Source organism: Erpetoichthys calabaricus, chromosome 17, assembly GCF_900747795.2.
Source record: "Erpetoichthys calabaricus chromosome 17, fErpCal1.3, whole genome shotgun sequence".
NCBI lineage: Eukaryota > Metazoa > Chordata > Cladistia > Polypteriformes > Polypteridae > Erpetoichthys > Erpetoichthys calabaricus.
This window is the reverse complement of record NC_041410.2, coordinates 61,320,396-61,333,563: the sequence shown is the minus strand read 5'-3', so window position 1 is coordinate 61,333,563 and position 13,168 is coordinate 61,320,396. Positions and strand designations below refer to the sequence as shown.

Below are 13,168 nucleotides of genomic sequence, written 5' to 3'. Positions count from 1 at the left end.
AGTGGCCAAGCATGTCACGAGGCCTCAGCCCAATAGAACATCTGTGGGGACTTCTGAAAAGACAGGTTGAGCCTCATTCTCCATCCAGCATCCAGGCTGTGAGAGAGCTCATTCTCCAAGAATGGCAAAAGATAGACATGGCAGTATGTCACCAACTTGTTTATTCTTTATCTAGACGAGTTGGTGCTGTTCTTAAAAATCATGTAGGCTATGCAAAATATTAGATTTGGTGGAATTTGTTGTAAGGTTTATTCATTTTTGCAACACCTTATTTGAATAAAATATATTTTTTTCTTATCCTAATAGTGTTGTTGACCAAGCTTTTATGTTGTTAACAAACTAAATGTTTAATAAAACTCAGTTTTTTAATTGTTCAGGAGTTCAATGAGAACTGAATTAAAATCTTAATTTTCAAAGGTAGTGTACTCATTTATGCTGAGTAGTGTATAACTGCTCATATGTGGTTAGCTTTATAACAGCTGGTATTACAAAGTTCAATTTGGCACTGCATAAATAAAATATTTATGATGATTAAAATTTGTTTTATTACATATTCATGATTATTCTCAGAACTAGTTTAAATTTGCAAAATACTGATTTTTTTATATATCAGTTTAAAAATTTTTATGTGCTCATCAGTTATTATGTTTGTGTTCCAACTCACCTTCCTTTGATACACTTTATTTGCTGACCTCTTGTCTCATCCCTCTTTCATGCCCACAAAATATTTGTTATACTCATAGGATGTAGAGGTTTTTTGGGGGTGGCATAAGTGGGTTTGTTAAACCAATGATGCATGCCTATTTGTATTAGAATTATGACTGCAGCATTTATACAAAGTGAGCCACTAATCATATCCAAAAATATTCAGTTTCATACTCAGTATTTGTTGACCCCGTCTATAATTACAAACATATGTGTGATCAGATAAGCATTGGAACTGTATATCATGTATATGGCCTTAAATTGGTGCACCTTCATTATATCACTCATATAAACTGTAGTGTGCAGCAGATATAATCAGCAATTAGTATCATTATGCTTTAAGTGCATATTTTTACATACTGCAGGTTTTATTCAAGTTTACACACATGTAGAACTATGTTGGCTTTGAGTATTGGACATGAAATGAACTACAGAGTAAAGCCCTTTTTCAAATGTAGCCATACATGGTAAAAGTAGAAAACAAAATTACAGCTACAGGCATAGGAAATGATTGGATTTCATGGTGCAAAGGGGAGAAGGGAACATACCTGGAATTGTATCATTAATTGGGTTAATGTTGTAATTAATATTTGAATAAGATGATATAAATGGGCAGACAGAACATCTGAACCAAGCCCCCTGAGCAGAGCTGAAGAGGTATACAGAAAATCTGGCATCAGACAAATAGTTCATGTTATACTAGATACTTTTTCTGACGATTATGATCGTTTTCTGTACAGCTGCTTACATGTATCAAGATATATCAATACTAAAAGGCAACCTAACAGAATTTTTTTTTCTCTAATGTTTGAGAGTGTTGCCCTCCGCCCACCCGTATTGATTGTTGTTTTATGGCAAGCATTCAGCTTTTCAGGGAGTGTGTACCCCATACAAAATACACCATGTACCAAAATATATCTTTTTATAAACACTGTATATACACAATGAAAACTGTTCATCTACACAGCCTGGGTAGAATCAGTGGCTTATTTTTCTGTAATGCTGTAGCTAATATAAGTTACTTTGGACAGTTTTTAAAAAGAATTAATATGACACTTGTATTACATGCAGTTTTTGTACAGTATTGTACACTCTACTGTTGAATACGCCTGCAGATAATTTACTGCACGTCAGAACAATCTTCACTCAGTGCAAAAAGTAAAACAAATAGTTATGCATTCATCACCAGTACATATTCCATAATATTAAACCTGTCAAAACAGTTGCCAAACTTTTAAGTTATTTAGACTTGCTGCATTTCTTGTAATACATTTTGAATAGGAGACATAGCAACCAAATGAAATGTAACAGCTTTTATATTATAAAGGAACTATAACAGGATTTTTTAAAATTTAATTACTTTTAAAAATATCAAAGTCTATTTCAAATATTATGGTATTACTTCAGAGTAATGGTTTTAAATATATTAAATTAAGCATCAATGATCTCATATAAGGGTATTAAATTAAATACAAATCATTCAGCAATGTAAATCAAAGCATATAGTAACTGTATCCAGCAGGGGGCGCTAGCCCCAATTTGGTGTACAGGTAACAAATATAGTAAGTGATTGACCGAAGAGAGAACAAATTAAGGAAAAGTTCATAAATCCTTTCTAGGCCTTCTTATGTAGGTTTTTGTCCCTTTCCAAAAAGTGGGTGTCTCACACACTTGCCTGTGAGTTCTTCCTACAAAGCCTTGATTTCTGTTCTATGGCCAATTGATTGATTGTACAGTGCTCTCTTATTGACTCCACGCTCAGCCTTCTTTGACACTTTCTTTCCTTTTTGTTTTAGGTAGTTCTGCTTATTTCCCTTCTGTGGCACCTAGCACATATACAAGAAATGCTATTCCCTGATTGTACCTGACTACTTGCCCTGTGCTAACAGCAAATGTCTTCAGTTTCAATTCTTGATTTTCATCATCTTCTAGGACCTTGGTGAGCTGCATTTCTTTTATGTGCTACATTTAAGTGCCTGATGTCTCCTTTCTCAGCAAGCCACCCATCACAGGTAATTTACTTCAAATTAAAAACATATATTTTACATGTAGCTGCATTTTCTTGGTGACAGTTGTGGTTACTGCTGTTGAATGAGGAAATGGATGAGATTTGGGAGTGAATCTGATAGACATTAACTCAGTTCTGATGACCTGCAATTCTTATATTACTGGCATAAGTAAATCCTACTCTCTATGACAGAAACATTCATGGCTGCTATTAGTTGATGTCAGTTCAAAATGTATAGCACAAAACATGACAAACTGACCTATTATATATACCCCAGTTGTGCTCTGTATAGTACCTCATGTCACAGTACAACTTTGGACAATTAAAGTAATAAAAGTATAGATCTCATACCAACAGGTGTTGATTGTCCCAACTTGTACTAGATGTGGGCAGTTCAAAATGTATGCCATTCAGCTCAATGGTCCTCATCAGTCAGTCTTTATTTTTACATTTACTTATTTGGCTGATGCCTTTATCCAAGGCAACTTTTTTTTCAATTCTCTTTGACTCCTTGTGGAACATAGGGCCTCAACAGTTGTCTTCCATTTCCTGCGATTTTTCTCTGGCGATCTTTTTTGCTTCTTCCCGAGACAGGTTGATGGCTTTGAGTTCTTCATTTAGAATCAATCTCCGGTTCTTCTTTGGGCACCCCTGTCTTTGTTTTCCTTACATTTTCCTTATGGGTTCAGTCAAGAGACAGTCACAAAACATCAGATGCCTCTTTCCATAGTGTGCATCCAACCCTTCTCCTTTTTCTTCTCCTAATCTGAATTTGCATTTGCTCCTTGTTTGCCCATTTCCTTGGGTCAGTGTTTTGCACTCTATCGAACCACTGAATGTGGGGAATCTGTTGGAGGCATTTGTTGATATAGGACTGGATCATTTTGGAACTATTGCTGGTGTCTTTCCATTTTTCTGACTCATACATGAGAACAGATTTCACGTTTGAGCCAACACTCGAAGCTTAGCCCTGGTGGAGAAAGCAGTAAAATTCCAGACTGGGCGGAGTGTAGCAAAGGCTTGTTGAGATTTCTTAATACTAGCCTTGATGCCCTTGTCTGTCCCTGCAGACTGGCTGATCTTACTCATTTACATTCTCTACTGCCTTCTCTCCGATTGTAATCAGTGTTTCCTGCCTGTTGTTAATTTGCAGTACTTTGGTTTTCTCTTGGCTGATCTTCAAGCCGACACATTGTGCAGTCTCTCCCAGGAAGTCGATTTTTTTCCTTACATATCTTACAGATGGTGTGACAGCAAGGCAAGGTCGTCTGCAAACTCAAGATCTTCTAACTTCCTAGTCAGACTCCACTAGATGCCTTTCCCCAAATTGGCATATGCTGTACGGGTTACCCAGTCAAGCACCACCTGGAAGAGTAGGGGTGACAGTAAACACTGCTGTCTGACACTCTGATAGACTCTTCTGATAGTCTTCCATTATAGATAACTTGACATATGAAGCTGTCATAAAGCTTTTTGATGATATTCACCATCCTCTCTGGTACACCATAGTGTCAAAGGAGGTTCCATATTGACACTGTCTACACTATCAAATACCTTTTCGAAGTCAGTAAAGCCAATGATGAATAAGGTCTTCCATTCTGTTGTCTGTTCAATGAGAATCCTGAGTGTGGCTATCTGGTCAGTACAGGATTTGTCTTTCCTAAAGCCTGCCTGTTTATCTCTAAGTCTCCTGTCAACCGCATCTTTTATCCGTTCCAAGATAATTCTTGTGAAAACCTTGCTGGGGATGGACAACAGGGTGATCCCACTCCACTTATCACAATGTCAAAGATCTCCACTTTTGGGCAACTTTACGAAGAGGCCTTTCTCGGGATCTCTCCTGTGGTCCACACCAGATTGAGCAATATGTGCAGCTGGTCTAATATGGCCTCCCCTCCTTCTTTCAAAGCTTCTGCTGGTATGTTGTCTCCCCCTGCTACTATTCCTCTCTTCAAACTTTTCAGGATTGCGGATTTCTTTTTTATTAATTTTTCCAGTGTTGATATCAAGTGTGTCCCCCAGCTCTAAATGAGGTGGATTCTGTGGTGGTGGCCTGATCAGCATGTCCCAGAATTGTTCCCTCCATCTTGCTAGCTGGTCCTTAACCGAGATCTTCAGCTGGCCTACTTTGTCTTTCACTGGTCGAATAGGGTTGCTCTTTTCCCCCCTCATACGTCTAGTTATAACATAAAGTGTCTTGAGGTCTCCCTTTGCAGCTGCAGCGTCTGCTTTTTCAGCTTCTTCATTGAAGTAAGATCTCTTGTCCTCTCTTAGATATTTTTCCATCTCTTTGTCCATCTCGATATATTTGTGGCTGCTTGTTATGTTGCGGAGTTCTCACCTGGTTTTTTCCTCTCCTTCACTTTTTGTCGTGTCTTGTCACTGATCTAGGGTTTCCTATTTAATGATGGTCTTCACAGTATCTCTTCACAGGTCCCGACAATGGCTTGTTTGAGGGTAGCCCAAGCATGTTCCACTGTCCCCTCCTCTCTCTCCTCCATCTCAAGAGCCTCAAAACTGTTTTGTGGGACAATCTGGAAGGTTTCCATGGTTTTCTTTGTCTGGAGCCTCCTTACATCAAACCTGACTCATGGATTTTGTTGTTTTTTTCTGCCTGATATCTTCATCTTCAGCTTTGCAACCACCTGGTGATTGTCAGACCTGATATCTGCTACACACTTGGCCTTCACATCTTGCAGTGAGCTCCTCCAGTGCTGGCGGACCATAACGTGGTCATTCTGGTTTCTTGTCTGTTGATCAGGCTAGACCCTTGTGGATTTGCCAATGGGGGATGAGGGTGCTTCCAATGTCACGGTTGTTGAAGGCACAGAAGTCTGCAAGGAGTTCTCCATTTTCATTCATCCCAAGCCATTGTGGTATAGCAGGTCCACAGCTCATGTCAAAAGGGACAGTTTTTAAAATAAATAATCGCCACACTCGCAACTTAGCAAGGGGGCGTGATGGTGTGTGGCCGAGCTGTTCCTGGGGAATTCGTGATGTGGGCGAACCTCGCTTAAGTGCACAGGTGAGGAGTCGTCCGCATCCATAATTGTTCCCGGGAGCTGCTGACTGCCACAGCTGATCCACGTCCCCATAATAAAAAGAAGCGTGAGGCGGCTAGGAAGGATGAAACGAAAAAGAAAGAAATGGAGGTTGCAGGAGTGAGGAAAAAGGCAAGAAGCAGTGAGGAGAGAATGGTGTGTGTGTGTGTGTGTGTGTGTGAGCGAGCGAGCGAGCGCTCGCAGGCAGTTGGACTGTGAGCCCTAGTGGGGGTGTTTGGCCGACACCTTGGGCAGTTGGTAGTGGTCGCTCCTGCTGAGCATTGTGAGGAGCGGGAGTGACCGGAAAGAGGATGGCTTGCCGCGGAAGACAGCGGGAGTTGGGAGGCTTGGAAGGTGGATTCCCTAACGTGAGCGTCCTGGCCGTTGGGGTAAGCCAAGTCTCGGTCTGGAGAGAGCGGAACCGAAGCCAGGGATCAGGAATCCTCTAGACCAGTCGAGTGGAAAGAAGGTCAGCTGCAGGTAGGGCGACTCTCTTGTTGCAAAGCCCGATGGGAGAAGCAGGGGAACTGCCAGGTAAAAAGAACACACCAGGCTTTGTTTTTAAAGAGACTGCTTCCAGCCATTGTTTTAACCTTGCTGTTTTTTTAAAGAGTTTTTTCTATTAGATTTTAACCTCCACTCATCACTCGTTTTTATGGATTATTTATTTATGGATATTTCAGAGACACTGCACTTTATTTATTTAAACTTTGTTTCTGATTTGTTGTTTTTAATAAAAGCACTTGGCATTTGTACATTATCCCCTTGTTTCATTGTTATGCCTCACTACCAAGCTCATCGGTGACATTACCGACGGTGTCGGGTTCAGGGCTCCTGGACGGACGATGGGAGCGTGGAGGAAACCCACATCGTCACAGCCATGCCTCCCCATTTCCTTTTCTCTTCCTGTGTTGTCGCTGCCCATCTTGGCATTTAGATTTCCCATGACGATCAGCATGTCTCGCTTAGGTACCTTGTTGAGGACAAAGAGGTCTTTCTCCTCCCTGCTCTGCATTGTTTGTTGGAGCATAGCACATAATGATGGATGCCTTCTGGATCATGGAAAAGAATCTGGACTGACACTGGTTACCACTCCATCTGACTTTTTGCTTCTTCCTTTGACAGCATCATGGCTACCCCAGCTTCATGGGGACGTCCTCTCCTTCCTGTAGAACAGTGTTTCTCCAGTTTGCAGTTTAATTTCACCAAAGGAGTTCCATCTGACCTTGCACATGACAAGTAGCGTGAGGCAATGCTGGTTCATCTCCCTAACTGCCTGTGTGCACCTTCCCGTCTCCCAAAGCGTTCTCACATTCCATGTTCCAATGTGGATAAGACGCTTCTGAGGGAGCAGGTTTGGGACCTCCAACATTTTCCTCAGGTGGAGAAGGGTTGTCGGCCCTGCAGCTACCTGACGGGTTTGGTTGCAGCACGTCGTCAGCCTTCGGAATAGAGCCCTGTTTCTCTTGAGATATGAGTTTGTGGATGACATACTGTTTTTTAGTTTCCATAACAAAGATGCTAGCCCATTGCACATCCCCCAACCTGGAGGACCAAGGTGTTCATTTTAGTCTGGCCTCTACCCTTCTCAAACCTTTTTGCTTTGGTTAAACCTGCCAAAAGCAGAAGACTCCTGCCAACATAGCACTGGGGGTTACCAAGGTATGCAAGCTATCCTACCACGTCAAGGTGGAGCACCATCAGGACAGCCAAGGCAAATTACAATATTAAATTATTTTTCTTTTGTTTTTTTCACTTTGAGCACAGGCAGGTTAAGTGACTGTGGTGTTCACACAGTATTAATAGTGGGATTTAAATCCTCAGTTTCAGGGATTGAAGCTCACACAGTGTCAGTAACAGCATTTGAACCCTCAATGTTAGGGTTTGAAGTCCAACGCCTTAACCATTACCCCACATTTTACGTACCATTCTTCATGGAGTGCATTTTTCCACAATACAACTTATTTAAAATATTTTTTGTGTAGCCCTCTTTACTGAGTGCAGGCAGAGAGCACTGTGAACAATTCTCAGTTAAAATGCAAGTGTAGATTATACTGATTACTAAATACAGAACTGGTACACATATAAAGGTATTTTTTTTTAAACACAGACAACAAGGAGAAACTGATTAAAAATAAAGGGAAACCATCAATATTTGTTCATTAATTAACTGATGAACTATGGCCAGTTGACAACAGAGGAGATTACATTTGTAAAAGAGAAAATGAAAAACAAAGTCAAAGTCCTGGAGACCTTGACCAACTGGCCACCTACCCCATTTCAGGTTTTTCATGGTGGAGTCTGTATTAGACGTCCAGTCTGATGAGAGAGTCTTTCTATCTAATGATTTTAGTGCTCCTTTATCTGAGATTATCTTTTCACTTGCAGTAGAGCAGTGACACCAAGTGCCACATCCAGATACTGAGAAGAGAAATGGGATAGAGGAGGATTAGTAATGGTTTAAAAATTTAGTGATACTTCTATTCCTGTACAAATAACCAACAAACAGAAATGCAGTAGGCATAGCTAATCAGCAGCTCTAGTCAAGGTATGACTAAAGTAGTAAGTCTTCACCCAGAATTTAAAAGCTGAGACTGAAGGGACATTACTTTTATTAGCAGGTAGGTCATTCAACAGCTTTGGGGCCTTGCAACTAAAAGCTAAACCTCATACTGTTATTGTATTAATTCTTGGAATCTTAAGTAGGCTGGCATCTTGAGATTTCAATGTGCACTCTCGTTTGTAAGTAATGATAAGTTCAGATAAGTAAGCAGGGCCTTGGCCATTTAAGGCCTTATAAGTAGATCATTGCTTGTGTCGTTCGACCACTATAATCACAAAAGTGTATTTTTAGGTATTATATGAGATCTATACACTGCAATGTTTTGTAGCTACACATTCCCTATGAAAATCACTGTACAGTTCTCAATGAAATGTCTTAATTTCACATCTGCCTGGAATTTTATACATGAACTTAATTATGTTGGAATAGTTTAACCAGATTGTTTATTGGAATCTTGGAAAGTGAGAGGATGCCTGAGGAGTGGAGGAGAAGTGTACTATAGTAACTACAGGGGGATAAAATTGATGAGCTACAGCATGAAGGTATGGGAAAGAGTAGTGGAAGCTAGGTTAAGAAGTGAGGTGAGGATTAGTGAGCAGCAGTATGGTTTCATACCAAGAAAGAGCACCACAGAGTGGTGGGAGTTGATGGAGAAGTATGGAGAAGGCCAGAAGGAGTTGCATTGCGTCTTGGTGGACGTGGAGAAAGCATATGGCAGGGTGCGACCGAGGTCTGCGATAGGAGTGGCGGATGCATTCAAGGTGGAGGTGGGATTACATCAGGGATCGGCTCTGAGCCCTTCCTTATTTGCAATGGTGATGAACAGTTGACAGACGAGATTAGACAGGAGTCCCCTTGGACTATGATGTTTGCTGATGACGATAGTAGGGAGCAGGTTAAGGAGATCATGGAGAGGTGGAGATATGCTCTAGAGAGGAGAGGAATGAAGGTCAGTAGGAACAAGACAGAATACATGTGTGTAAATGAGAGGGAGGTCAGTGGAATGGCGAGGAGGCAAGGAGTAGAGTTGGCGAAGGTGGATGAATTTAAATACTTCTGATCAATAGTACAGAGTAATGGGGATTGTGAAAGAGAGGTGAAGAAGAGAGTGCAGGCAGGGTGGAATGGGTGGAGAAGAGTGTCAGGAGTGATTTGTGACAGACGCAAGAGTGAAAGGGAAGGTCTACAGAACGGTAGTGAGACCAGCTGTGTTATATGGGTTGGAGACGGTGGCACTGACCAGAAAGCAGGAGAAAGAATTGGAGGTAGCAGAGTTAAAGATGCTAAGATTTGCATTGGGTGTGACAAGGATGGATAGGATTAGAAATGAGTACATTAGAGGGTCAGCTCAAGTTGGACGGTTGGGAGACAAAGTCAGAGAGGCGAGATTGCGTTGGTTTGGACATGTGCAGAGGAGAGATCTGAGTATATTGGGAGAAGGATGCCAAGGATAGAGCTGCCAGGCAAGAGAAAAAGAGGAAGGCCTAAGAAAAGGTTTATGGATGTGGTGAGAGAGGACATGCAGGTGATGGGTGTAACAGAGCAAGATGCAGAGGACAGAAAGATATGGAAGAAGATGATCCACTGTGGCAACCCCAAATGGGAGCAGCTGAAAGAAGAAGAAGTAAATGTTTAAATTTTCTGTTATTACACCTGTGTAATATAACTTGTGTCCCTCATTTACCTAGTTGTTTTATTTTGCCTTTTACTTTTATGTATATATTACAAGGCTATGTACTGTATTTTTAGTATTAGTGTTTTATATATGTTAATCTGTGTGAGTGAGCTAAAGCTGTCTGTTGAGAAAAACACCTGTTGCTTAATGATGTCATAAAACAAATCTGTATTAGGAGATAATAAGAAAAGTGACAAAAATGTGGTCAATTACTGTTTTTCTCAAGTATCCATTTATTCATGGGACACCATCATATTTTAATAAACCCAAAACTCAAGTAATAATGCTATTTTTACATACCCAGGGGTCTCTTCTTTCAAATAAGTCATACGTTTTCATGTTGTCTTCTCTCTTTTATTAGTAAAATATGTGATTTGCACATGTATATGCCGAGGCAAGCTATGCCTATTGGTCACTTGTACTTTGTTACAGCCATTACATGCTTATGTGCGAGTGCATGCAGAGTGTTTGGATGATGTGCAATAAGGGAAATGTCTGAGGAAGCCCTTGAAGAGTGACAGAATGCTAGTGATATGGTACTGTATATGAAGCCCATGAGTCACAGTTTTGACTGTGATGTGTTTGCTAAAGGACTCAGTGCTATGCTTGATTTGTAAGTACTGCTTATTATAACTTTGAAGCATCATGGCTTGCACCTTTACAGTTAAAGATTCATGGATTCATTTGTCATATCTGGAAGTGGTATGCTACATGTTCTCTTTATGTTAGTTTTCTGAGCAGTGCTCTTCCACTTTCAAATTCTTTGCAAGTTAAAAACTCGGCAAAATGTGCAATTTGTTTTATACTTAAATGTGGGATCAATTTAACCCTTCGTAAAAATTATGGATTCACCACACTTTTAGTAGCAGTTCACCCAGCATTTTTACTTTGTAGCAAATAAAACCAAGAGTGAGGGAGCTACCTACAACTACACGCTCATTCAGGAAGTGGTCCCCTGAGGCAGAGCAGGCTCTGAGAGACTGCTTTGGAACTACGGACTGGGATATCCTGCAGGGGTCACATAGTGAAAACATTGAGGAGGCTGTTGACTGCACTACTGACTACATCAACTTCTGTATGGACATTGTAGTTCCAGTAAGAACAGTACGCTGCTATGCTAACAACAAGCCATGGATTACAAGTGACATCATGGGCCTTTTGAACCAGAAGAAAAGGGCTTTTAAAGGTGGTGATCAGCATGAGCTCAAGTGCGTACAGAAGGAACTCTGAGTCCAGCTCAGGGTGGCGAAGGAGCAGTACAGGAGAAAACTGGAGCAAAAGTTGCAGAATAACAGCATGAAGGAAGTGTGGGATGGGATGACGATCATCACTGGTTGCACCTCGAAGTGGGGTGCCTCCATCGACAGGAGAAAGCAAATCTGATGAACAACTTTTTTAGCAGGTTTGACCACCCTAACCCACTCTCACTTTCACCTCAGAGTACTGCATCCTCCACCCATCCTTCTGCTGATACCAGCATAGGAGAGAGTTTTTCCCCCACCCACAATTACAGCAGCCCAGGAAATCAAGTTGCTCTTCTCTTTACCTTTTCTAGTGCAGTTATGTCCTTTTTGTAGCCTGATGACCAAACCTGCACACACTACTCCAGATGAGGCCTCACCAGTGCATTATAAAGCTTGAGCATAACCTCCTTGGACTTGGAACTCCACACATCGTGCTATATAACCTAACATTCTTTTTGCCTTCTTAATGTGTTCTGAACACTGTCAGGAAGTTGATAACTTAGAGTCCACTACAACTCCTAAATCCTTCTAGTAAGGTGTACTCTCGATTTTCAGACCTCCCATTGTGTATCCAAACCTAACGTTTTTACTTCTATATGTAACGCTTTATTGACATTAAATTTCATCTGCTACAAATCTGCCCAAGCCTGTATGGTGTCCAATTCCTTCTGTAAAGATTTAACTGATTCCAAATTATCTGTCAATCCACCTATCTTGGTATCATCTGCAAACTTAACCAGCTTGTTACTTATATTCCTATTAAATCATTTATATGTGTGTGTATATATATATATATATATATATATATATATATATATATATATATATATATATATACTAGCAAAATACCCGCGCTTCGCAGCGGAGAAGTAGTGTGTTAAAGAGGTTATGTAAACATATATATACATAAACATATCTACATATACACATATCTACATATATATATATATATATATATATATATATACATATAGACATCCACATATATATACATATATCAACATATATATACACATACATATACACAGATACATACATACAGACATATATATATATATATATATATATATATATATATAAAAATATATATACTGTATATACACATACAGACACACATATATATATATATATATATATATATATATATATAGCAAAATACCCACGGTTTGCAGCGGAGAAGTAGTGTGTTAAAGAGGTTATGTAACCATATATATACATAAACATATATACATATCTACATATACATATATATATATATACATACACACATCCACATATACATATATATATATATACAGTGGTGTGAAAAACTATTTGCCCCCTTCCTGATTTCTTATTCTTTTGCATGTTTGTCACACAAAATGTTTCTGATCATCAAACACATTTAACCATTAGTCAAATATAACACAAGTAAACACAAAATGCAGTTTGTAAATGGTGGGTTTTTATTATTTAGGGAGAAAAAAAAATCCAAACCTACATGGCCCTGTGTGAAAAAGTAATTGCCCCCTGAACCTAATAACTGGTTGGGCCACCCTTAGCAGCAATAACTGCAATCAAGCGTTTGCGATAACTTGCAATGAGTCTGTTACAGCGCTCTGGAGGAATTTTGGCCCACTCATCTTTGCAAAATTGTTGTAATTCAGCTTTATTTGAGGGTTTTCTAGCATGAACCGCCTTTTTAAGGTCATGCCATAGCATCTCAATTGGATTCAGGACAGGACTTTGACTAGGCCACTCCAAAGTCTTCATTTTGTTTTTCTTCAGCCATTCAGAGGTGGATTTGCTGGTGTGTTTTGGGTCATTGTCCTGTTGCAGCACCCAAGATCGCTTCAGCTTGAGTTGACGAACAGATGGCCGGACATTCTCCTTCAGGATTTTTTGGTAGACAGTAGAATTCATGGTTCCATCTATCACAGCAAGCCTTCCAGG

At 40.1% G+C, this 13,168-nt stretch overlaps 1 protein-coding gene across 1 annotated transcript in view; it reads left to right on the top strand.

Moving 5' to 3' along the window:
• The window catches only part of vps33b (VPS33B late endosome and lysosome associated), a 111,540-nt gene that overhangs the window by 2,624 nt on the left and 95,748 nt on the right, over nt 1-13,168 (top strand). The window contains 1 exon segment of the mRNA XM_051920225.1: nt 2,502-2,717. The gene's annotated coding sequence lies outside the window, so the exon portion shown is untranslated.